Genomic DNA, 26,677 nt, shown 5'->3' with positions numbered 1-26,677 from the left:
CTCTTGCTATAGGAAGGGTCTCAGGTTTTTTATTAGAAACATTGAGATATCACATCTCATGCTATAGGAAGGGTTTCAGGATTGGAATGGGAAGGATTTGGATATCACATCTCATGCTAAAGGAAGGGTCTCAGGTTTGGAAGGGGAAGGATTTGGATATCATATCTCATGTTATAGGGCGGGTCCCAGGTTTGGTATTATAAGCATTGAGATATCACATCTCATGGTATAGGAAGGGTTTCAGGATTGGAATGGGAAGGATTTGGATATCACATCTCATGCTAAAGGAAGGGTCTCAGGTTTGGAAGGGGAAGGATTTGGATATCATATCTCATGTTATAGGGCGGGTCCCAGTTTTGATATTAGAAGCATTGAGATATCACATATGCTATTGGAAGGGTCTCAGTATTGGAATTGGAAGGAGTTGGATATCACATATGCTATAGGGAGGTTCTCAGGTTTGATATTAGAAGCATTGAGATATCACATCTCATGCTATCGGAAGGGTCTCAGGATTGGAATGGGAAGGAGTTGGATATCACATATGCTAAAGGAAAGGTCTCAGGTTTGGAAGGGGAAGGATTTGGATCTCACATCTCATGTTTTAGGACGGGTCTCAGGTTTGGTATTAGAAGCCTTGAGATATCACATCTCATGGTATAATAAGGGTCTCAGGATTGGAATGGGAAGGAGTTGGATATCACATCTAAAGCTATCTCAGGATTGGAATGGGAAGGAGTTTGATATCACATCTCGAGCTATAGGAAGGGTCTCAGGTTTGGGAAGGGAAGGATTGGGATTTCACATCTCATGTTATAGGATGGTTCTCATGTTTAATTTTAGAAGCATTGAGATATCACATCTCATGCTATCGGAAGGGTCTCAGGTTTGGAATGGGAAGGAGTTGGATATCACATCTCATGTTATAGGAAGGATCTCAGGTTTGTTATTAGAAGCATTGAGATATCACATCTCATGTTATAGGAAGGGTCTCAGGATTGGAATGTGAAGGATTTGGATATCACATCATGCTAAAGGTAGGGTCTCAGGTTTGGTATAAGCATTGAGATATCACATCTCTGCTATCGGAAGGGTCTCAGGATTGGATTGGGAAGGAGTTGGATATCCCTTCTCATGCTATAGGAAGGGTCTCAGGTTGGAATGGGAAGGAGTTGGATATCACATCTCATGCTATAGGAAGGGTCTCAAGATTGAAATGGGAAGGATTTGGATATCACATCTCTTGCTATAGGAAGGGTCTCAGGTTTTTTATTAGAAACATTGAGATATCACATCTCATGCTATAGGAAGGGTTTCAGGATTGGAATGGGAAGGATTTGGATATCACATCTCATGCTAAAGGAAGGGTCTCAGGTTTGGAAGGGGAAGGATTTGGATATCATATCTCATGTTATAGGGCGGGTCCCAGGTTTGGTATTATAAGCATTGAGATATCACATCTCATGGTATAGGAAGGGTCTCAGGATTGGAATGGGAAGGAGTTGGATATCACATCTCATCCAATAGGAAGGGTCTCAGGTTTGGAATGGGAATGAATTGGATATCACATCTCATGTTATAGGAAGGATCTCAGGATTGGAATGGGAAGGATTCGGATATCACATCTCTTGCTATAGGAAGGGTCTCAGGTTTTTTATTAGAAGCATTGAGATATCACATCTCATGGTATAGGAAGGGTCTCAGGATTGGAATGGGAAGGAGTTGGATATCCCTTCTCATGCTATTGGACGGGTTTCAGGATTGGAATGGGAAGGATTTGGATATCACATCTCATGTTATACGGCGGGTCCCAGGTTTGGTATTAGAAGCATTGAGATATCACATCTCATGGTATAGGAAGGGACTCAGGATTGGAATGGGAAGGAGTTGGATATCACATCTCATCCAATAGGAAGGGTCTCAGGTTTGGAATGGGAATGAATTGGATATCACATCTCATGTTATAGGAAGGATCTCAGGATTGGAATGGGAAGGATTTGGATATCACATCTCTTGCTATATGAAGGGTCTCAGGTTTTTTATTAGAAGCATTGAGATATCACATCTCATGGTATAGGAAGGGTCTCAGGATTGGAATGGGAAGGAGTTGGATATCCCTTCTCATGCTATAGGAAGGGTTTCAGGTTTGGAAGGGGAAGGATTTGGATATCATATCTCATGTTATAGGACGGGTCCCAGGTTTGGTATTAGAAGCATTGAGATATCACATCTCATGGTATAGGAGGGGAGTTTGATATGACATCTCATGCCATGGTATGGGTCTCAGGTTTTGTAGAAGCATTGGGATATCACATCTCATGCTATCGGAAGGGTATCAGGATTGGATTTGGAAGGAGTTGGATATCCCATCTCATGCTATAGGAAGGGTCTCAGGTTGGAATGGGAAGGAGTTGGATATCACATCTCATGTTATAGGAAGGGTGTCAGGATTGGAATGGGAAGGACTTGGATATCACATCTCATGCTGAAGGAAGGCTCTCAGGTTTGGAAAGGGAAGGAGTTGGATATCACATTTCATGTTAGAGGTAGGATCTCAGGTTTGGTATTAGAGGCATTGAGATATCACATCTCATGCTATCAGAAGGGTATCAGGATTGGAATTGGAAGGAGTTGGATATCACATCTCATTCTAAAGGGAGGGTCTCAGGTTTGGAAGGCGAAGGATTTGGATATCACATCTCATGTTATAGGAAGGATCTCAGGTTTGGTATTAGAAGCATTGAGATATCACATCTCATGCTATCGGAAGGATTTCAGGTTTGGTATAAGAAGCATTGTGATATCACATATCATGCTATCGGAAGGGTCTCAGGTTTGGAATGGGAAGGAGTTTGATATCACATCTCATGTTATAGGAAGGATCTCAGGTTTGGTATTAGAAGCATTGAGATATCACATCTCATGCTATAGGAAGGGTCTCAGGATTGGAATCGGAAGGAGTTGTATATGACATCTCATGCCATAGAAAGGGTCTCAGGTTTGGTATAAGCATTGAGATATCACATCTCTGCTATCGGAAGGGTCTCAGGATTGGAATGGGAAGGAGTTGGATATCCCATCTCGTTATAGGAAGGGACTCAGGTTTGGTATTAGAAGCATTGAGATATCACATCTCATGCTATAGGAAGGGTCTATGGTTTGGAAGGGGAAGGATTTGGGTATCACATCTCATGTTATAGGACCGGTCTCAGGTTTGGTATTAGAAGCATTGAGATATCAAGTCTCATGGTATAGGACGGGTCTCAGAATTGGAATGGGAAGGAGTTGGATATTACTCATGTTATAGGACGGGTCTCAGAATTGGAATGGGAAGGATTTGGATATTATCTCATGTTATAGGAAGGGTCTCAGGTTTGGTAGAAGCATTGAGATATCACATCTCATGCTATAGGAAGAGTCTCAGGATTGGAATGTGAAGGATTTGGATATCACATCTCATGCTGTAGGAAGGCTCTCAGGTTTGGAAAGGGAAGGAGTTGGATATCACATTTCATGTTAGAGGTAGGATCTCAGGTTTGGTATTAGAGGCATTGAGATATCACATCTCATGCTATCAGAAGGGTATCAGGATTGGAATTGGAAGGAGTTGGATATCACATCTCATTCTAAAGGGAGGGTCTCAGGTTTGGAAGGCGAAGGATTTTGATATCACATCTCATGTTATAGGAAGGATCTCAGGTTTGGTATTAGAAGCATTGAGATATCACATCTCATGCTATCGGAAGGATTTCAGGTTTGGTATAAGAAGCATTGAGATATCACATCTCATGCTATAGGAAAGGTCTCAGGTTTGGAAGGGGAAGGATTTGGATCTCTCATCTCATGTTTTAGGACGGGTCTCAGGTTTGGTATTAGAAGCATTGAAATATCACATCTCATGGTATAGGAAGGGTCTCAGGATTGGAATGGGAAGGAGTTGGATATCACATTGAATGGGAAGGAGTTTGATATCACATCTCAAGCTATAGGAAGGGTCTCAGGTTTGGAAAGGGAATGATTTGGATTTCACATCTCATGTTATAGGATGGCTCTCATGTTTGGTTTTAGAAGCATTGTGATATCACATATCATGCTATCGGAAGGGTCTCAGGTTTGGAATGGGAAGGAGTTTGATATCACATCTCATGTTATAGGAAGGATCTCAGGTTTGGTATTAGAAGCATTGAGATATCACATCTCATGCTATAGGAAGGGTCTCAGGATTGGAATCGGAAGGAGTTGTATATGACATCTCATGCCATAGGAAGGGTCTCAGGTTTGGTATAAGCATTGAGATATCACATCTCTGCTATCGGAAGGGTCTCAGGATTGGAATGGGAAGGAGTTGGATATCCCATCTCGTTATAGGAAGGGTCTCAGGTTTGGTATTAGAAGCATTGAGATATCACATCTCATGCTATAGGAAGGGTCTATGGTTTGGAAGGGGAAGGATTTGGGTATCACATCTCATGTTATAGACCGGTCTCAGGTTTGGTATTAGAAGCATTGAGATATCAAGTCTCATGGTATAGGACGGGTCTCAGAATTGGAATGGGAAGGAGTTGGATATTACTCATGTTATAGGACGGGTCTCAGAATTGGAATGGGAAGGATTTGGATATTATCTCATGTTATAGGAAGGGTCTCAGGTTTGGTAGAAGCATTGAGATATCACATCTCATGCTATAGGAAGAGTCTCAGGATTGGAATGGGAAGGAGTTGGATATCCCGTCTCATGTTATAGGAAGGATCTCAGGTTTGGTATTAGAAGCATTGAGATATCATATCTCATGCTATAGGAAGGGTCACAGGTTGGAATGGGAAGGAGTTGGATATCACATATGTTATCGGTAGGGTCTCAGGATTGAAATGGGAAGGATTTGGATATCACATCTCTTGCTATAGGAAGGGTCTCAGTTTTGTATTAGAAACATTGAGATATCACATCTCATGGTATAGGAAGGGTGTCAGGATTGGAATGGGAAGGTGTTGAATATCACATCTCATCCAATAGGAAGGGTCTCAGGTTTGGAATGGGAAATAATTGGGTATCACATCTCATGTTATAGGAAGGATCTCAGGATTGGAATGGGAAGGATTTGGATATCACATCTCTTGCGATAGGAAGGGTCTCAGGATTGGAATGGGAAGGAGTTGGATATCCCTTCTCATGCTATAGGAAGGGTCTCAGGTTGGAATGGGAAGGAGTTGGATATCACATCTCATGTTATAGGAAGGGTCTCAGGATTGGAATGGGAAGGATTTGTATATCACATCTCTTGCTATTGGAAGGGTCTCAGGTTTTTTATTAGAAACATTGAGATATCACATCTCATGCTATAGGAGGGGTTTCAGGATTGGAATGGGAAGGATTTGGATATCACATCTCATGTTATAGGAAGGGTCCCAGGTTTGGTATTAGAAGCATTGAGATATCACATCTCATGGTATAGGAAGGGTGTCAGGATTGGAATGGTAAGGTGTTGGATATCACATCTCATCCAATAGGAAGGGTCTCAGGTTTGGAATGGGAAATAATTGGGTATCACATCTCATGTTATAGGAAGGATCTCAGGATTGGAATGGGAAGGATTTGGATATCACATCTCTTGCTATAGGAAGGGTCTCAGGATTGGAATGGGAAGGAGTTGGATATCCCTTCTCATGCTATAGGAAGGGTCTCAGGTTGGAATGGGAAGGAGTTGGATATCACATCTCATGTTATAGAAAGGGTCTCAGGATTGGAATGGGAAGGATTTGGATATCACATCTCTTGCTATTGGAAGGGTTTCAGGATTGGAATGGGAAGGAGTTGGATATCACATCTCATGTTATAGGAAGGGTCTCAGGATGGGAATGGGAAAGATTTGGATATCACATCTCTTGCTATAGGAAGGGTCTCAGGTTTTTTATTAGAAACATTGAGATATCACATCTCATGCTAAAGGAAGGGTTTCAGGATTGGAATGGGAAGGATTTGGATATCATATCTCATGTTATAGGACGGGTCCCAGGTTTGGTATTAGAAGCATTGAGATATCACTTCTCATGCTATCGGAAGGACCTCAGGTTTAGTATTAGAAGCATTGAGATATCACATCTCATGCTATCAGAAGGGTCTCAGGATTGGAATGGGAAGGAGTTGGATATCACATCTCATGCTAAAGGGAGGGTCTCAGGTTGGAATGGGAAGGAGTTGGATATCACATCTCATGTTATAGGTAGGGTCTCAGGATTGAAATGGGAAGGATTTGGATATCACATCTCTTGCTATAGGAAGGGTCTCAGTTTTTTATTAGAAACATTGAGATATCAGATCTCATGCTTTAGGAGGGGTTTCAGGATTGAAATGGGAAGGATTTGGATATCACATCTCTTGCTATAGGAAGGGTCTCCGTTTTGTATTAGAAACATTGAGATATCACATCTCATGGTATAGGAAGGGTGTCAGGATTGGAATGGGAAGGTGTTGAATATCACATCTCATCCAATAGGAAGGGTCTCAGGTTTGGAATGGTAAATAATTGGGTATCACATCTCATGTTATAGGAAGGATCTCAGGATTGGAATGGGAAGGATTTGGATATCACATCTCTTGCTATAGGAAGGGTTTTAGGATTGGAATGGGAAGGAGTTGGATATCCCTTCTCATGCTATAGGAAGGGTCTCAGGTTGGAATGGGAAGGAGTTGGATATCACATCTCATGTTATAGGAAGGGTCTCAGGATTGGAATGGGAAGGATTTGGATATCACATCTCTTGCTATTGGAAGGGTCTCAGGTTTTTTATTAGAAACATTGAGATATCACATCTCATGCTATAGGAGGGGTTTCAGGATTGGAATGGGAAGGATTTGGATATCACATCTCATGCTAAAGGAAGGGTCTCAGGTTTGGAAGGGGAAGGATTTGGATATCATATCTCATGTTATAGGACGTGTCCCAGGTTTGGTATTAGAAGCATTGAGATATCACATCTCATGGTATAGGAAGGGTGTCAGGATTGGAATGGGAAGGTGTTGGATATCACATCTCATCCAATAGGAAGGGTCTCAGGTTTGGAATGGGTAATAATTGGGTATCACATCTCATGTTATAGGAAGGATCTCAGGATTGGAATGGGAAGGATTTGGATATCACATCTCTTGCTATAGGAAGGGTCTCAGGATTAGAATGGGAAGGAGTTGGATATCCCTTCTCATACTATAGGAAGGGTCTCAGGTTGGAATGGGAAGGAGTTGGATATCACATCTCATGTTATAGGAAGGGTCTCAGGTTTGGAATGGTAAGGATTTGGATATCACATCTCTTGCTATTGGAAGGGTCTCAGGTTTTTTATTAGAAACATTGAGATATCACATCTCATGCTATAGGAAGGGTTTCAGGATTGGAATGGGAAGGAGTTGGATATCACATCTCATGTTATAGGAAGGGTCTCAGGATTGGAATGGGAAGGATTTGGATATCACATCTCTTGCTATAGGAAGGGTCTCAGGTTTTTTATTAGAAACATTGAGATATCACATCTCATGCTAAAGGAAGGGTTTCAGGATTGGAATGGGAAGGATTTGGATATCATATCTCATGTTATAGGACGGGTCCCAGGTTTGGTATTAGAAGCATTGAGATATCACTTCTCATGCTATCAGAAGGATCTCAGGTTTAGTATTAGAAGCATTGAGATATCACATCTCATGCTATCAGAAGGGTCTCAGGATTGGAATGGGAAGGAGTTGGATATCACATCTCATGCTAAAGGGAGGGTCTCATGTTTGGAAGGGGAAGGATTTGGATATCACATCTCATGTTATCGGAAGGATCTCAGGTTTGGTATTAGAAGCATTGAGATATCACATCTCATGCTATAGGAAGGGTCTCAGGATTGGAATGGGAAGGAGATGGATATCACATCTCATGCTAAAGGAAGGGTCTCATGTTTGGTAGAAGCATTGAGATATCACATCTCATGCTATAGGAAGGGTCTCAGGATTGAAATGGGAAGGAGTTGGATATCACATCTCATGCCATGGGAAGGGTCTCAGGTTTGGTATAAGCATTGAGATATCACATCTCTGCTATCGGAAGGGTCTCAGGATTGGAATGCGAAGGACTTAGATATCACATCTCATGCTTTAGGGAGGGTCTCAGTTTTGATATTAGAAGCATTGAGATATCACATCTCATGCTATCGGAAGGGTCTCAGGATTGGAATGGGAAGGAGCTGGATATCACATCTCTTGCTATAGGAAGGGTCTCATTTTTTTTATTAGAAACATTGAGATATCACATCTCATGCTAAAAGAAGGGTTTCAGGATTCGAATGGTAGGGATTTTGATATAATATCTCATGTTATAGGACGGGTCCCAGGTTTGGTATTAGAAGCATTGAGATATCACTTCTCATGCTATCGGAAGGATCTCAGGTTTAGTATTAGAAGCATTGAGATATCACATCTCATGCTATCAGAAGGGTCTCGGGATTGGAATGGGAAGGAGTTGGATATCACATCTCATGCTAAAGGGAGGGTCTCAGGTTTGGAAGGGGAAGGATTTGGATATCACATCTCATGTTATCGGAAGGATCTCCGGTTTGGTATTAGAAGCATTGAGATATCACATCTCATGCTATAGGAAGGGTCTCAGGATTGGAATGGGAAGGAGATGGATATCACATCTCATGCCATAGGAAGGGTCTCAGGTTTGGTATAAGCACTGAGATATCACATCTCTGCTATCGGAAGGGTCTCAGGATTGGAATGGGAAGGTCTTAGATATCACATCTCATGCTATAGGGAGGGTCTCAGTTTTGATATTAGAAGCATTGATATATCATATCTCATGCTATCGGAAGGGTCTCAGGATTGGAATGGGAAGGAGCTGGATATCACATCTCATGCTAAAGGAAGGGTCTCAGGTTTGGAAGGGGAAGGATTTGGATATCACATCTCATGTTATAGGACGGGTCTCAGGTTTGGTATTAGAAGCATTAAGATATCACATCTCATGGTATAGGAAGGGTTTCAGGATTGGAATGGGAAGGAGTTGGATATCATATCTCATGCTATATAAAGGGTCTCAGGATTGGAATGGGAAGGAGTTTGATATCAAATCTCATGCCATAGGAAGGGTCTCAGGTTTGGTATTAGAAGCATTGAGATATCACATCTCATGCTATAGGAAGTGTCTGAGGATTGGAATGGGAAGGAGTTGGATATCCCATCTCATGTTATAGGAAGGGTCTCATGTTTGGTAGAAGCATTGAGATATCACATCTCATGCTATAGGAAGGGTCTCAGGTTGAAATGGGAAGGAGTTGGATATCACATCTCATGCCATAGGAAGGGTCTCAGGTTTGGTATAAGCACTGAGATATCACATCTCTGCTATCGGAAGGGTCTCAGGATTGGAATGGGAAGGTCTTAGATATCACATCTCATGCTATAGGGAGGGTCTCAGTTTTAATATTAGAAGCATTGATATATCACATCTCATGCTATCGGAAGGGTCTCAGGATTGGAATGGGAAGGAGCTGGATATCACATCTCATGCTAAAGGAAGGGTCTCAGGTTTGGAAGGGGAAGGATTTGGATATCACATCTCATGTTATAGGACGGGTCTCAGGTTTGGTATTAGAAGCATTAAGATATCACATCTCATGGTATAGGAAGGGTTTCAGGATTGGAATGGGAAGGAGTTGGATATCATATCTCATGCTATAGGAAGGGTCTCAGGATTGGAATGGGAAGGAGTTTGATATCAAATCTCATGCCATAGGAAGGGTCTCAGGTTTGGTATTAGAAGCATTGAGATATCACATCTCATGCTATAGGAAGTGTCTGAGGATTGGAATGGGAAGGAGTTGGATATCCCATCTCATGTTATAGGAAGGGTCTCAGGTTTGGTAGAAGCATTGAGATATCACATCTCATGCTATAGGAAGAGTCTCAGGATTGGAATGGGAAGGAGTTGGATATCACGTCTCATGCTATAGGGAGGGTCTCAAGTTTGATATTAGAAGCATTGAGATATCACATCTCATGCTATAGGAAGGGTCTCAGGATTGGAATGGGAAGGAGTTGGATATCACATCTCATGCTATAGGAAGGGTCTCAGGTTTGGTATAAGCAGTGAGATATCACATCTCATGCTATAGGAAGGGTCTCAGGATTGGAATGGGAAGGAGTTGGATATCCCTTCTCATGCTATAGGAAGGGTCTCAGGTTGGAATGGGAAGGAGTTGGATATCACATCTCATGTTATAGGAAGGGTCTCAGGATTGGAATGGGAAGGATTTGTATATCACATCTCTTGCTATTGGAAGGGTCTCAGGTTTTTTATTAGAAACATTGAGATATCACATCTCATGCTATAGGAGGGGTTTCAGGATTGGAATGGGAAGGATTTGGATATCACATCTCATGTTATAGGAAGGGTCCCAGGTTTGGTATTAGAAGCATTGAGATATCACATCTCATGGTATAGGAAGGGTGTCAGGATTGGAATGGTAAGGTGTTGGATATCACATCTCATCCAATAGGAAGGGTCTCAGGTTTGGAATGGGAAATAATTGGGTATCACATCTCATGTTATAGGAAGGATCTCAGGATTGGAATGGGAAGGATTTGGATATCACATCTCTTGCTATAGGAAGGGTCTCAGGATTGGAATGGGAAGGAGTTGGATATCCCTTCTCATGCTATAGGAAGGGTCTCAGGTTGGAATGGGAAGGAGTTGGATATCACATCTCATGTTATAGAAAGGGTCTCAGGATTGGAATGGGAAGGATTTGGATATCACATCTCTTGCTATTGGAAGGGTTTCAGGATTGGAATGGGAAGGAGTTGGATATCACATCTCATGTTATAGGAAGGGTCTCAGGATGGGAATGGGAAAGATTTGGATATCACATCTCTTGCTATAGGAAGGGTCTCAGGTTTTTTATTAGAAACATTGAGATATCACATCTCATGCTAAAGGAAGGGTTTCAGGATTGGAATGGGAAGGATTTGGATATCATATCTCATGTTATAGGACGGGTCCCAGGTTTGGTATTAGAAGCATTGAGATATCACTTCTCATGCTATCGGAAGGACCTCAGGTTTAGTATTAGAAGCATTGAGATATCACATCTCATGCTATCAGAAGGGTCTCAGGATTGGAATGGGAAGGAGTTGGATATCACATCTCATGCTAAAGGGAGGGTCTCAGGTTGGAATGGGAAGGAGTTGGATATCACATCTCATGTTATAGGTAGGGTCTCAGGATTGAAATGGGAAGGATTTGGATATCACATCTCTTGCTATAGGAAGGGTCTCAGTTTTTTATTAGAAACATTGAGATATCAGATCTCATGCTTTAGGAGGGGTTTCAGGATTGAAATGGGAAGGATTTGGATATCACATCTCTTGCTATAGGAAGGGTCTCCGTTTTGTATTAGAAACATTGAGATATCACATCTCATGGTATAGGAAGGGTGTCAGGATTGGAATGGGAAGGTGTTGAATATCACATCTCATCCAATAGGAAGGGTCTCAGGTTTGGAATGGTAAATAATTGGGTATCACATCTCATGTTATAGGAAGGATCTCAGGATTGGAATGGGAAGGATTTGGATATCACATCTCTTGCTATAGGAAGGGTTTTAGGATTGGAATGGGAAGGAGTTGGATATCCCTTCTCATGCTATAGGAAGGGTCTCAGGTTGGAATGGGAAGGAGTTGGATATCACATCTCATGTTATAGGAAGGGTCTCAGGATTGGAATGGGAAGGATTTGGATATCACATCTCTTGCTATTGGAAGGGTCTCAGGTTTTTTATTAGAAACATTGAGATATCACATCTCATGCTATAGGAGGGGTTTCAGGATTGGAATGGGAAGGATTTGGATATCACATCTCATGCTAAAGGAAGGGTCTCAGGTTTGGAAGGGGAAGGATTTGGATATCATATCTCATGTTATAGGACGTGTCCCAGGTTTGGTATTAGAAGCATTGAGATATCACATCTCATGGTATAGGAAGGGTGTCAGGATTGGAATGGGAAGGTGTTGGATATCACATCTCATCCAATAGGAAGGGTCTCAGGTTTGGAATGGGTAATAATTGGGTATCACATCTCATGTTATAGGAAGGATCTCAGGATTGGAATGGGAAGGATTTGGATATCACATCTCTTGCTATAGGAAGGGTCTCAGGATTAGAATGGGAAGGAGTTGGATATCCCTTCTCATACTATAGGAAGGGTCTCAGGTTGGAATGGGAAGGAGTTGGATATCACATCTCATGTTATAGGAAGGGTCTCAGGTTTGGAATGGTAAGGATTTGGATATCACATCTCTTGCTATTGGAAGGGTCTCAGGTTTTTTATTAGAAACATTGAGATATCACATCTCATGCTATAGGAAGGGTTTCAGGATTGGAATGGGAAGGAGTTGGATATCACATCTCATGTTATAGGAAGGGTCTCAGGATTGGAATGGGAAGGATTTGGATATCACATCTCTTGCTATAGGAAGGGTCTCAGGTTTTTTATTAGAAACATTGAGATATCACATCTCATGCTAAAGGAAGGGTTTCAGGATTGGAATGGGAAGGATTTGGATATCATATCTCATGTTATAGGACGGGTCCCAGGTTTGGTATTAGAAGCATTGAGATATCACTTCTCATGCTATCAGAAGGATCTCAGGTTTAGTATTAGAAGCATTGAGATATCACATCTCATGCTATCAGAAGGGTCTCAGGATTGGAATGGGAAGGAGTTGGATATCACATCTCATGCTAAAGGGAGGGTCTCATGTTTGGAAGGGGAAGGATTTGGATATCACATCTCATGTTATCGGAAGGATCTCAGGTTTGGTATTAGAAGCATTGAGATATCACATCTCATGCTATAGGAAGGGTCTCAGGATTGGAATGGGAAGGAGATGGATATCACATCTCATGCTAAAGGAAGGGTCTCATGTTTGGTAGAAGCATTGAGATATCACATCTCATGCTATAGGAAGGGTCTCAGGATTGAAATGGGAAGGAGTTGGATATCACATCTCATGCCATGGGAAGGGTCTCAGGTTTGGTATAAGCATTGAGATATCACATCTCTGCTATCGGAAGGGTCTCAGGATTGGAATGCGAAGGACTTAGATATCACATCTCATGCTTTAGGGAGGGTCTCAGTTTTGATATTAGAAGCATTGAGATATCACATCTCATGCTATCGGAAGGGTCTCAGGATTGGAATGGGAAGGAGCTGGATATCACATCTCTTGCTATAGGAAGGGTCTCATTTTTTTTATTAGAAACATTGAGATATCACATCTCATGCTAAAAGAAGGGTTTCAGGATTCGAATGGTAGGGATTTTGATATAATATCTCATGTTATAGGACGGGTCCCAGGTTTGGTATTAGAAGCATTGAGATATCACTTCTCATGCTATCGGAAGGATCTCAGGTTTAGTATTAGAAGCATTGAGATATCACATCTCATGCTATCAGAAGGGTCTCGGGATTGGAATGGGAAGGAGTTGGATATCACATCTCATGCTAAAGGGAGGGTCTCAGGTTTGGAAGGGGAAGGATTTGGATATCACATCTCATGTTATCGGAAGGATCTCCGGTTTGGTATTAGAAGCATTGAGATATCACATCTCATGCTATAGGAAGGGTCTCAGGATTGGAATGGGAAGGAGATGGATATCACATCTCATGCCATAGGAAGGGTCTCAGGTTTGGTATAAGCACTGAGATATCACATCTCTGCTATCGGAAGGGTCTCAGGATTGGAATGGGAAGGTCTTAGATATCACATCTCATGCTATAGGGAGGGTCTCAGTTTTGATATTAGAAGCATTGATATATCATATCTCATGCTATCGGAAGGGTCTCAGGATTGGAATGGGAAGGAGCTGGATATCACATCTCATGCTAAAGGAAGGGTCTCAGGTTTGGAAGGGGAAGGATTTGGATATCACATCTCATGTTATAGGACGGGTCTCAGGTTTGGTATTAGAAGCATTAAGATATCACATCTCATGGTATAGGAAGGGTTTCAGGATTGGAATGGGAAGGAGTTGGATATCATATCTCATGCTATATAAAGGGTCTCAGGATTGGAATGGGAAGGAGTTTGATATCAAATCTCATGCCATAGGAAGGGTCTCAGGTTTGGTATTAGAAGCATTGAGATATCACATCTCATGCTATAGGAAGTGTCTGAGGATTGGAATGGGAAGGAGTTGGATATCCCATCTCATGTTATAGGAAGGGTCTCATGTTTGGTAGAAGCATTGAGATATCACATCTCATGCTATAGGAAGGGTCTCAGGTTGAAATGGGAAGGAGTTGGATATCACATCTCATGCCATAGGAAGGGTCTCAGGTTTGGTATAAGCACTGAGATATCACATCTCTGCTATCGGAAGGGTCTCAGGATTGGAATGGGAAGGTCTTAGATATCACATCTCATGCTATAGGGAGGGTCTCAGTTTTAATATTAGAAGCATTGATATATCACATCTCATGCTATCGGAAGGGTCTCAGGATTGGAATGGGAAGGAGCTGGATATCACATCTCATGCTAAAGGAAGGGTCTCAGGTTTGGAAGGGGAAGGATTTGGATATCACATCTCATGTTATAGGACGGGTCTCAGGTTTGGTATTAGAAGCATTAAGATATCACATCTCATGGTATAGGAAGGGTTTCAGGATTGGAATGGGAAGGAGTTGGATATCATATCTCATGCTATAGGAAGGGTCTCAGGATTGGAATGGGAAGGAGTTTGATATCAAATCTCATGCCATAGGAAGGGTCTCAGGTTTGGTATTAGAAGCATTGAGATATCACATCTCATGCTATAGGAAGTGTCTGAGGATTGGAATGGGAAGGAGTTGGATATCCCATCTCATGTTATAGGAAGGGTCTCAGGTTTGGTAGAAGCATTGAGATATCACATCTCATGCTATAGGAAGAGTCTCAGGATTGGAATGGGAAGGAGTTGGATATCACGTCTCATGCTATAGGGAGGGTCTCAAGTTTGATATTAGAAGCATTGAGATATCACATCTCATGCTATAGGAAGGGTCTCAGGATTGGAATGGGAAGGAGTTGGATATCACATCTCATGCTATAGGAAGGGTCTCAGGTTTGGTATAAGCAGTGAGATATCACATCTCATGCTATAGGAAGGGCCTCAGGATTGGAATGGGAAGGAGTTGGATATCACATCTCATGTTATAGGAAGGATCTCAGGTTTGGTATTAGAAGCATTGAGACATCACATCTCATGCTATAGGAAGGGTCTCAGGTTGGAATGGGAAGGAGTTGGATATCACATCTCATGTTATAGGTAGGGTCTCAGGATTGAAATGGGAAGGATTTGGATATCACATCTCTTGCTATAGGAAGGGTCTCAGTTTTTTATTAGAAACATTGAGATATCACATCTCATGCTATAGGAGGGGTTTCAGGTTTGGAAGGGGAAGGATTTGGATATCATATCTCATGTTATAGGACGTGTCCCAGGTTTGGTATTAGAAGCATTGAGATATCACATCTCATGGTATAGGAAGGGTGTCAGGATTGGAATGGGAAGGTGTTGGATATCACATCTCATCCAATAGGAAGGGTCTCAGGTTTGGAATGGGTAATAATTGGGTATCACATCTCATGTTATAGGAAGGATCTCAGGATTGGAATGGGAAGGATTTGGATATCCCTTCTCATACTATAGGAAGGGTCTCAGGTTGGAATGGGAAGGAGTTGGATATCACATCTCATGTTATAGGAAGGGTCTCAGGTTTGGAATGGTAAGCATTTGGATATCACATCTCTTGCTATTGGAAGGGTCTCAGGTTTTTTATTAGAAACATTGAGATATCACATCTCATGCTATAGGAAGGGTTTCAGGATTGGAATGGGAAGGAGTTGGATATCACATCTCATGTTATAGGAAGGGTCTCAGGATTGGAATGGGAAGGATTTGGATATCACATCTCTTGCTATAGGAAGGGTCTCAGGTTTTTTATTAGAAACATTGAGATATCACATCTCATGCTAAAGGAAGGGTTTCAGGATTGGAATGGGAAGGATTTGGATATCATATCTCATGTTATAGGACGGGTCCCAGGTTTGGTATTAGAAGCATTGAGATATCACTTCTCATGCTATCAGAAGGATCTCAGGTTTAGTATTAGAAGCATTGAGATATCACATCTCATGCTATCAGAAGGGTCTCAGGATTGGAATGGGAAGGAGTTGGATATCACATCTCATGCTAAAGGGAGGGTCTCATGTTTGGAAGGGGAAGGATTTGGATATCACATCTCATGTTATCGGAAGGATCTCAGGTTTGGTATTAGAAGCATTGAGATATCACATCTCATGCTATAGGAAGGGTCTCAGGATTGGAATGGGAAGGAGATGGATATCACATCTCATGCTAAAGGAAGGGTCTCATGTTTGGTAGAAGCATTGAGATATCACATCTCATGCTATAGGAAGGGTCTCAGGATTGAAATGGGAAGGAGTTGGATATCACATCTCATGCCATAGGAAGGGTCTCAGGTTTGGTATAAGCATTGAGATATCACATCTCTGCTATCGGAAGGGTCTCAGGATTGGAATGCGAAGGACTTAGATATCACATCTCATGCTATAGGGAGGGTCTCAGTTTTGATATTAGAAGCATTGAGATATCACATCTCATGCTATCGGAAGGGTCTCAGGATTGGAATGGGAAGGAGCTGGATATCACATCTCTTGCTATAGGAAGGGTCTCATTTTTTTTATTAGAAACATTGAGATATCACATCTCATGCTAAAAGAAGGGTTTCAGGATTCGAATGGTAGGGATTTTGATATAATATCTCATGTTATAGGACGGGTCCCAGGTTTGGTATTAGAAGCATTGAGATATCACTTCTCATGCTATCGGAAGGATCTCAGGTTTAGTATTAGAAGCATTGAGATATCACATCTCATGCTATCAGAAGGGTCTCGGGATTGGAATGGGAAGGAGTTGGATATCACATCTCATGCTAAAGGGAGGGTCTCAGGTTTGGAAGGGGATGGATTTGGATATCACATCTCATGTTATCGGAAGGATCTCAGGTTTGGTATTAGAAGCATTGAGATATCACATCTCATGCTATAGGAAGGGTCTCAGGATTGGAATGGGAAGGAGATGGATATCACATCTCATGCCATAGGAAGGGTCTCAGGTTTGGTATAAGCACTGAGATATCACATCTCTGCTATCGGAAGGGTCTCAGGATTGGAATGGGAAGGTCTTAGATATCACATCTCATGCTATAGGGAGGGTCTCAGTTTTGATATTAGAAGCATTGATATATCACATCTCATGCTATCGGAAGGGTCTCAGGATTGGAATGGGAAGGAGCTGGATATCACATCTCATGCTAAAGGAAGGGTCTCAGGTTTGGAAGGGGAAGGATTTGGATATCACATCTCATGTTATAGGACGGGTCTCAGGTTTGGTATTAGAATCATTAAGATATCACATCTCATGGTATAGGAAGGGTTTCAGGATTGGAATGGGAAGGAGTTGGATATCATATCTCATGCTATAGGAAGGGTCTCAGGATTGGAATGGGAAGGAGTTTGATATCAAATCTCATGCCATAGGAAGGGTCTCAGATTTGGTATTAGAAGCATTGAGATATCACATCTCATGCTATAGGAAGTGTCTGAGGATTGGAATGGGAAGGAGTTGGATATCCCATCTCATGTTATAGGAAGGGTCTCATGTTTGGTAGAAGCATTGAGATATCACATCTCATGCTATAGGAAGGGTCTCAGGTTGAAATGGGAAGGAGTTGGATATCACATCTCATGCCATAGGAAGGGTCTCAGGTTTGGTAGAAGCATTGAGATATCACATCTCATGCTATAGGAAGAGTCTCAAGATTGGAATGGGAAGGAGTTGGATATCACGTCTCATGCTATAGGGAGGGTCTCAAGTTTGATATTAGAAGCATTGAGATATCACATCTCATGCTATAGGAAGGGTCTCAGGATTGGAATGGGAAGGAGTTGGATATCACATCTCATGCTATAGGAAGGGTCTCAGGTTTGGTATAAGCAGTGAGATATCACATCTCATGCTATAGGAAGGGCCTCAGGATTGGAATGGGAAGGAGTTGGATATCACATCTCATGTTATAGGAAGGATCTCAGGTTTGGTATTAGAAGCATTGAGACATCACATCTCATGCTATAGGAAGGGTCTCAGGTTGGAATGGGAAGGAGTTGGATATCACATCTCATGTTATAGGTAGGGTCTCAGGATTGAAATGGGAAGGATTTGGATATCACATCTCTTGCTATAGGAAGGGTCTCAGTTTTTTATTAGAAACATTGAGATATCACATCTCATGCTATAGGAGGGGTTTCAGGATTGGAAGGGGAAGGATTTGGATATCATATCTCATGTTATAGGACGGGTCCCAGGTTTGGTATTAGAAGCATTGAGATATCACATCTCATGGTATAGGAAGGGTGTCAGGGTTGGAATGGGAAGGTGTTGGATATCACATCTCATCCAATAGGAAGGGTCTCAGGTTTGGAATGGGAAATAATTGGGTATCACATCTCATGTTATAGGAAGGATCTCAGGATTGGAATGGGAAGGATTTGGATATCACATCTCTTGCTATAGGAAGGGTCTCAGGATTGGAATGGGAAGGAGTTGGATATCCCTTCTCATGCTATAGGAAGGGTCTCAGGTTGGAATGGGAAGGAGTTGGATATCACATCTCATGTTATAGGAAGGTTCTCAGGATTGGAATGGGAAGGATTTGGATATCACATCTCTTGCTATTGGAATGGTCTCAGGTTTTTTATTAGAAAAATTGAGATATCACATCTCATGCTATAGGAAGGGTTTCAGGATTGGAATGGGAAGGAGTTGGATATCACATCTCATGTTATAGGAAGGGTCTCAGGATTGGAATGGGAAGGATTTGGATATCACATCTCTTGCTATAGGAAGGGTCTCAGGTTTTTTATTAGAAACATTGAGATATCACATCTCATGCTAAAGGAAGGGTTTCAGGATTGGAATGGGAAGGATTTGGATATAATATCTCATGTTATAGGACGGGTCCCAGGTTTGGTATTAGAAGCATTGAGATATCACTTCTCATGCTATCGGAAGGATCTCAGGTTTAGTATTAGAAGCATTGAGATATCACATCTCATGCTATCAGAAGGGTCTCAGGATTGGAATGGGAAGGAGTTGGATATCACATCTCATGCTAAAGGGAGGGTCTCAGGTTGGAATGGGAAGGAGTTGGATATCACATCTCATGTTATAGGTAGGGTCTCAGGATTGAAATGGAAGGGGAAGGATTTGGATATCACATCTCATGTTATCGGAAGGATCTCAGGTTTGGTATTAGAAGCATTGAGATATCTATCACATCTCATGCTATAGGAAGGGTCTCAGGATTGGAATGGGAAGGAGATGGATATCACATCTCATGCTAAAGGAAGGGTCTCATGTTTGGTAGAAGCATTGAGATATCACATCTCATGCTATAGGAAGGGTCTCAGGATTGAAATGGGAAGGAGTTGGATATCACATCTCATGCCATAGGAAGGGTCTCAGGTTTGGTATAAGCATTGAGATATCACATCTCTGCTATCGGAAGGGTCTCAGGATTGGAATGGGAAGGTCTTAGATATCACATCTCATGCTATAGGGAGGGTCTCAGTTTTGATATTAGAAGCATTGATATATCACATCTCATGCTATCGGAAGGGTCTCAGGATTGGAATGGGAAGGAGCTGGATATCACATCTCATGCTAAAGGAAGGGTCTCAAGTTTGGAAGGGGAAGGATTTGGATATCACATCTCATGTTATAGGACGGGTCTCAGGTTTGGTATTAGAAGCATTAAGATATCACATCTCATGGTATAGGAAGGGTTTCAGGATTGGAATGGGAAGGAGTTGGATATCATATCTCATGCTATAGGAAGGGTCTCAGGATTGGAATGGGAAGGAGTTTGATATCAAATCTCATGCCATAGGAAGGGTCTCAGGTTTGGTATTAGAAGCATTGAGATATCACATCTCATGCTATAGGAAGTGTCTGAGGATTGGAATGGGAAGGAGTTGGATATCCCATCTCATGTTATAGGAAGGGTCTCAGGTTTGGTAGAAGCATTGAGATATCACATCTCATGCTATAGGAAGAGTCTCAGGATTGGAATGGGAAGGAGTTGGATATCACGTCTCATGCTATAGGGAGGGTCTCAAGTTTGATATTAGAAGCATTGAGATATCACATCTCATGCTATAGGAAGGGTCTCAGGATTGGAATGGGAAGGAGTTGGATATCACATCTCATGCCATAGGAAGGGTCTCAGGTTTGGTATAAGCAGTGAGATATCACATCTCATGCTATAGGAAGGGCCTCAGGATTGGAATGGGAAGGAGTTGGATATCACATCTCATGTTATAGGAAGGATCTCAGGTTTGGTATTAGAAGCATTGAGACATCACATCTCATGCTATAGGAAGGGTCTCAGGTTGGAATGGGAAGGAGTTGGATATCACATCTCATGTTATAGGTAGGGTCTCAGGATTGAAATGGGAAGGATTTGGATATCACATCTCTTGCTATAGGAAGGGTCTCAGTTTTTTATTAGAAACATTGAGATATCACATCTCATGCTATAGGAGGGGTTTCAGGATTGGAATGGGAAGGATTTGGATATCACATCTCATGCTAAAGGAAGGGTCTCAGGTTTGGAAGGGGAAGGATTTGGATATCATATCTCATGTTATAGGACGGGTCCCAGGTTTGGTATTAGAAGCATTGAGATATCACATCTCATGGTATAGGAAGGGTGTCAGGATTGGAATGGGAAGGTGTTGGATATCATCCAATAGGAAGGGTCTCAGGTTTGGAATGGGAAATAATTGGGTATCACATCTCATGTTATAGGAAGGATCTCAGGATTGGAATGGGAAGGAATTGGATATCACATCTCTTGCTATAGGAAGGGTCTCAGGATTGGAATGGGAAGGCGTTGGATATCCCTTCTCATGCTATAGGAAGGGTCTCAGGTTGGAATGGGAAGGAGTTGGATATCACATCTCATGTTATAGGAAGGGTCTCAGGATTGGAATGGGAAGGATTTGGATATCACATCTCTTGCTATTGGAAGGGTCTCAGGTTTTTTATTAGAAAAATTGAGATATCACATCTCATGCTATAGGAAGGGTTTCAGGATTGGAATGGGAAGGAGTTGGATATCACATCTCATGTTATAGGAAGGGTCTCAGGATTGGAATGGGAAGGATTTGGATATCACATCTCTTGCTATAGGAAGGGTCTCAGGTTTTTTATTAGAAACATTGAGATATCACATCTCATGCTAAAGGAAGGGTTTCAGGATTGGAATGGGAAGGATTTGGATATAATATCTCATGTTATAGGACGGGTCCCAGGTTTGGTATTAGAAGCATTGAGATATCACTTCTCATGCTATCGGAAGGATCTCAGGTTTAGTATTAGAAGCATTGAGATATCACATCTCATGCTATCAGAAGGGTCTCAGGATTGGAATGGGAAGTAGTTGGATATCACATCTCATGCTAAAGGGAGGGTCTCAGGTTTGGAAGGGGAAGGATTTGGATATCACATCTCATGTTATCGGAAGGATCTCAGGTTTGGTATTAGAAGCATTGAGATATCACATCTCATGCTATAGGAAGGGTCTCAGGATTGGAATGGGAAGGAGATGGATATCACATCTCATGCTAAAGGAAGGGTCTCATGTTTGGTAGAAACATTGAGATATCACATCTCATGCTATAGGAAGGGTCTCAGGATTGAAATGGGAAGGAGTTGGATATCACATCTCATGCCATAGGAAGGGTCTCAGGTTTGGTATAAGCATTGAGATATCACATCTCTGCTATTGGAAGGGTCTCAGGATTGGAATGGGAAGGACTTAGATATCACATCTCATGCTATAGGGAGGGTCTCAGTTTTGATATTAGAAGCATTGAGATATCACATCTCATGCTATCGGAAGGGTCTCAGGATTGGAATGGGAAGGAGCTGGATGTCACATCTCATGCTAAAGGAAGGGTCTCAGGTTTGGAAGGGTAAGGATTTGGATATCACATCTCATGTTATAGGACGGGTCTCAGGTTTGGTATTAGAAGCATTAAGATATCACATCTCATGGTATAGGAAGGGTTTCAGGATTGGAATGGGAAGGAGTTGGATATCATATCTCATGCTATAGGAAGGGTCTCAGGATTGGAATGGGAAGGAGTTTGATATCAAATCTCATGCCATAGGAAGGGTCTGAGGTTTGGTATTAGAAGCATTGAGATATCACATCTCATGCTATAGGAAGTGTCTGAGGATTGGAATGGGAAGGAGTTGGATATCACATCTCATGTTATAGGAAGGGTCTCAGGATTGGAATGGGAAGGATTTGGATATCACATCTCTTGCTATAGGAAGGGTCTCAGGTTTTTTATTAGAAACATTGAGATATCACATCTCATGCTAAAGGAAGGGTTTTAGGATTGGAATGGGAAGGATTTGGATATCATATCTCATGTTATAGGACGGGTCCCAGGTTTGGTATTAGAAGCATTGAGATATCACTTCTCATGCTATCAGAAGGATCTCAGGTTTAGTATTAGAAGCATTGAGATATCACATCTCATGCTATCAGAAGGGTCTCAGGATTGGAATGGGAAGGAGTTGGATATCACATCTCATGCTAAAGGGAGGGTCTCATGTTTGGAAGGGGAAGGATTTGGATATCACATCTCATGTTATCGGAAGGATCTCAGGTTTGGTATTAGAAGCATTGAGATATCACATCTCATGCTATAGGAAGGGTCTCAGGATTGGAATGGGAAGGAGATGGATATCACATCTCATGCTAAAGGAAGGGTCTCATGTTTGGTAGAAGCATTGAGATATCACATCTCATGCTATAGGAAGGGTCTCAGGATTGAAATGGGAAGGAGTTGGATATCACATCTCATGCCATAGGAAGGGTCTCAGGTTTGGTATAAGCATTGAGATATCACATCTCTGCTATCGGAAGGGTCTCAGGATTGGAATGCGAAGGACTTAGATATCACATCTCATGCTATAGGGAGGGTCTCAGTTTTGATATTAGAAGCATTGAGATATCACATCTCATGCTATCGGAAGGGTCTCAGGATTGGAATGGGAAGGAGCTGGATATCACATCTCTTGCTATAGGAAGGGTCTCATTTTTTTATTAGAAACATTGAGATATCACATCTCATGCTAAAGGAAGGGTTTCAGGATTCGAATGGTAGGGATGTTGATATAATATCTCATGTTATAGGACGGGTCCCAGGTTTGGTATTAGAAGCATTGAGATATCACTTCTCATGCTATCGGAAGGATCTCAGGTTTAGTATTAGAAGCATTGAGATATCACATCTCATGCTATCAGAAGGGTCTCGGGATTGGAATGGGAAGGAGTTGGATATCACATCTCATGCTAAAGGGAGGGTCTCAGGTTTGGAAGGGGAAGGATTTGGATATCACATCTCATGTTATCGGAAGGATCTCAGGTTTGGTATTAGAAGCATTGAGATATCACATCTCATGCTATAGGAAGGGTCTCAGGATTGGAATGGGAAGGAGATGGATATCACATCTCATGCTAAAGGAAGGGTCTCAGGATTGAAATGGGAAGGAGTTGGATATCACATCTCATGCCATAGGAAGGGTCTCAGGTTTGGTATAAGCACTGAGATATCACATCTCTGCTATCGGAAGGGTCTCAGGATTGGAATGGGAAGGTCTTAGATATCACATCTCATGCTATAGGGAGGGTCTCAGTTTTGATATTAGAAGCATTGATATATCACATCTCATGCTATCGGAAGGGTCTCAGGATTGGAATGGGAAGGAGCTGGATATCACATCTCATGCTAAAGGAAGGGTCTCAGGTTTGGAAGGGGAAGGATTTGGATATCACATCTCATGTTATAGGACGGGTCTCAGGTTTGGTATTAGAAGCATTAAGATATCACATCTCATGGTATAGGAAGGGTTTCAGGATTGGAATGGGAAGGAGTTGGATATCATATCTCATGCTATAGGAAGGGTCTCAGGATTGGAATGGGAAGGAGTTTGATATCAAATCTCATGCCATAGGAAGGGTCTCAGGTTTGGTATTAGAAGCATTGAGATATCACATCTCATGGTATAGGAAGGGTGTCAGGATTGGAATGGGAAGGTGTTGGATATCATCCAATAGGAAGGGTCTCAGGTTTGGAATGGGAAATAATTGGGTATCACATCTCATGTTATAGGAAGGATCTCAGGATTGGAATGGGAAGGAATTGGATATCACATCTCTTGCTATAGGAAGGGTCTCAGGATTGGAATGGGAAGGCGTTGGATATCCCTTCTCATGCTATAGGAAGGGTCTCAGGTTGGAATGGGAAGGAGTTGGATATCACATCTCATGTTATAGGAAGGGTCTCAGGATTGGAATGGGAAGGATTTGGATATCACATCTCTTGCTATTGGAAGGGTCTCAGGTTTTTTATTAGAAAAATTGAGATATCACATCTCATGCTATAGGAAGGGTTTCAGGATTGGAATGGGAAGGAGTTGGATATCACATCTCATGTTATAGGAAGGGTCTCAGGATTGGAATGGGAAGGATTTGGATATCACATCTCTTGCTATAGGAAGGGTCTCAGGTTTTTTATTAGAAACATTGAGATATCACATCTCATGCTAAAGGAAGGGTTTCAGGATTGGAATGGGAAGGATTTGGATATAATATCTCATGTTATAGGACGGGTCCCAGGTTTGGTATTAGAAGCATTGAGATATCACTTCTCATGCTATCGGAAGGATCTCAGGTTTAGTATTAGAAGCATTGAGATATCACATCTCATGCTATCAGAAGGGTCTCAGGATTGGAATGGGAAGTAGTTGGATATCACATCTCATGCTAAAGGGAGGGTCTCAGGTTTGGAAGGGGAAGGATTTGGATATCACATCTCATGTTATCGGAAGGATCTCAGGTTTGGTATTAGAAGCATTGAGATATCACATCTCATGCTATAGGAAGGGTCTCAGGATTGGAATGGGAAGGAGATGGATATCACATCTCATGCTAAAGGAAGGGTCTCATGTTTGGTAGAAACATTGAGATATCACATCTCATGCTATAGGAAGGGTCTCAGGATTGAAATGGGAAGGAGTTGGATATCACATCTCATGCCATAGGAAGGGTCTCAGGTTTGGTATAAGCATTGAGATATCACATCTCTGCTATTGGAAGGGTCTCAGGATTGGAATGGGAAGGACTTAGATATCACATCTCATGCTATAGGGAGGGTCTCAGTTTTGATATTAGAAGCATTGAGATATCACATCTCATGCTATCGGAAGGGTCTCAGGATTGGAATGGGAAGGAGCTGGATATCACATCTCATGCTAAAGGAAGGGTCTCAGGTTTGGAAGGGTAAGGATTTGGATATCACATCTCATGTTATAGGACGGGTCTCAGGTTTGGTATTAGAAGCATTAAGATATCACATCTCATGGTATAGGAAGGGTTTCAGGATTGGAATGGGAAGGAGTTGGATATCATATCTCATGCTATAGGAAGGGTCTCAGGATTGGAATGGGAAGGAGTTTGATATCAAATCTCATGCCATAGGAAGGGTCTGAGGTTTGGTATTAGAAGCATTGAGATATCACATCTCATGCTATAGGAAGTGTCTGAGGATTGGAATGGGAAGGAGTTGGATATCACATCTCATGTTATAGGAAGGGTCTCAGGATTGGAATGGGAAGGATTTGGATATCACATCTCTTGCTATAGGAAGGGTCTCAGGTTTTTTATTAGAAACATTGAGATATCACATCTCATGCTAAAGGAAGGGTTTTAGGATTGGAATGGGAAGGATTTGGATATCATATCTCATGTTATAGGACGGGTCCCAGGTTTGGTATTAGAAGCATTGAGATATCACTTCTCATGCTATCAGAAGGATCTCAGGTTTAGTATTAGAAGCATTGAGATATCACATCTCATGCTATCAGAAGGGTCTCAGGATTGGAATGGGAAGGAGTTGGATATCACATCTCATGCTAAAGGGAGGGTCTCATGTTTGGAAGGGGAAGGATTTGGATATCACATCTCATGTTATCGGAAGGATCTCAGGTTTGGTATTAGAAGCATTGAGATATCACATCTCATGCTATAGGAAGGGTCTCAGGATTGGAATGGGAAGGAGATGGATATCACATCTCATGCTAAAGGAAGGGTCTCATGTTTGGTAGAAGCATTGAGATATCACATCTCATGCTATAGGAAGGGTCTCAGGATTGAAATGGGAAGGAGTTGGATATCACATCTCATGCCATAGGAAGGGTCTCAGGTTTGGTATAAGCATTGAGATATCACATCTCTGCTATCGGAAGGGTCTCAGGATTGGAATGCGAAGGACTTAGATATCACATCTCATGCTATAGGGAGGGTCTCAGTTTTGATATTAAAAGCATTGAGATATCACATCTCATGCTATCGGAAGGGTCTCAGGATTGGAATGGGAAGGAGCTGGATATCACATCTCTTGCTATAGGAAGGGTCTCATTTTTTTTATTAGAAACAT

This window comes from Ambystoma mexicanum, unplaced genomic scaffold, assembly GCF_040938575.1.
Source record: "Ambystoma mexicanum isolate Mex_15411 unplaced genomic scaffold, UKY_AmexF1_1 Mex_scaf3, whole genome shotgun sequence".
Classification (NCBI taxonomy): domain Eukaryota; kingdom Metazoa; phylum Chordata; class Amphibia; order Caudata; family Ambystomatidae; genus Ambystoma; species Ambystoma mexicanum.
The sequence above is the reverse complement of the archived record's forward strand: the minus strand, read 5'-3'. Positions refer to the sequence as shown.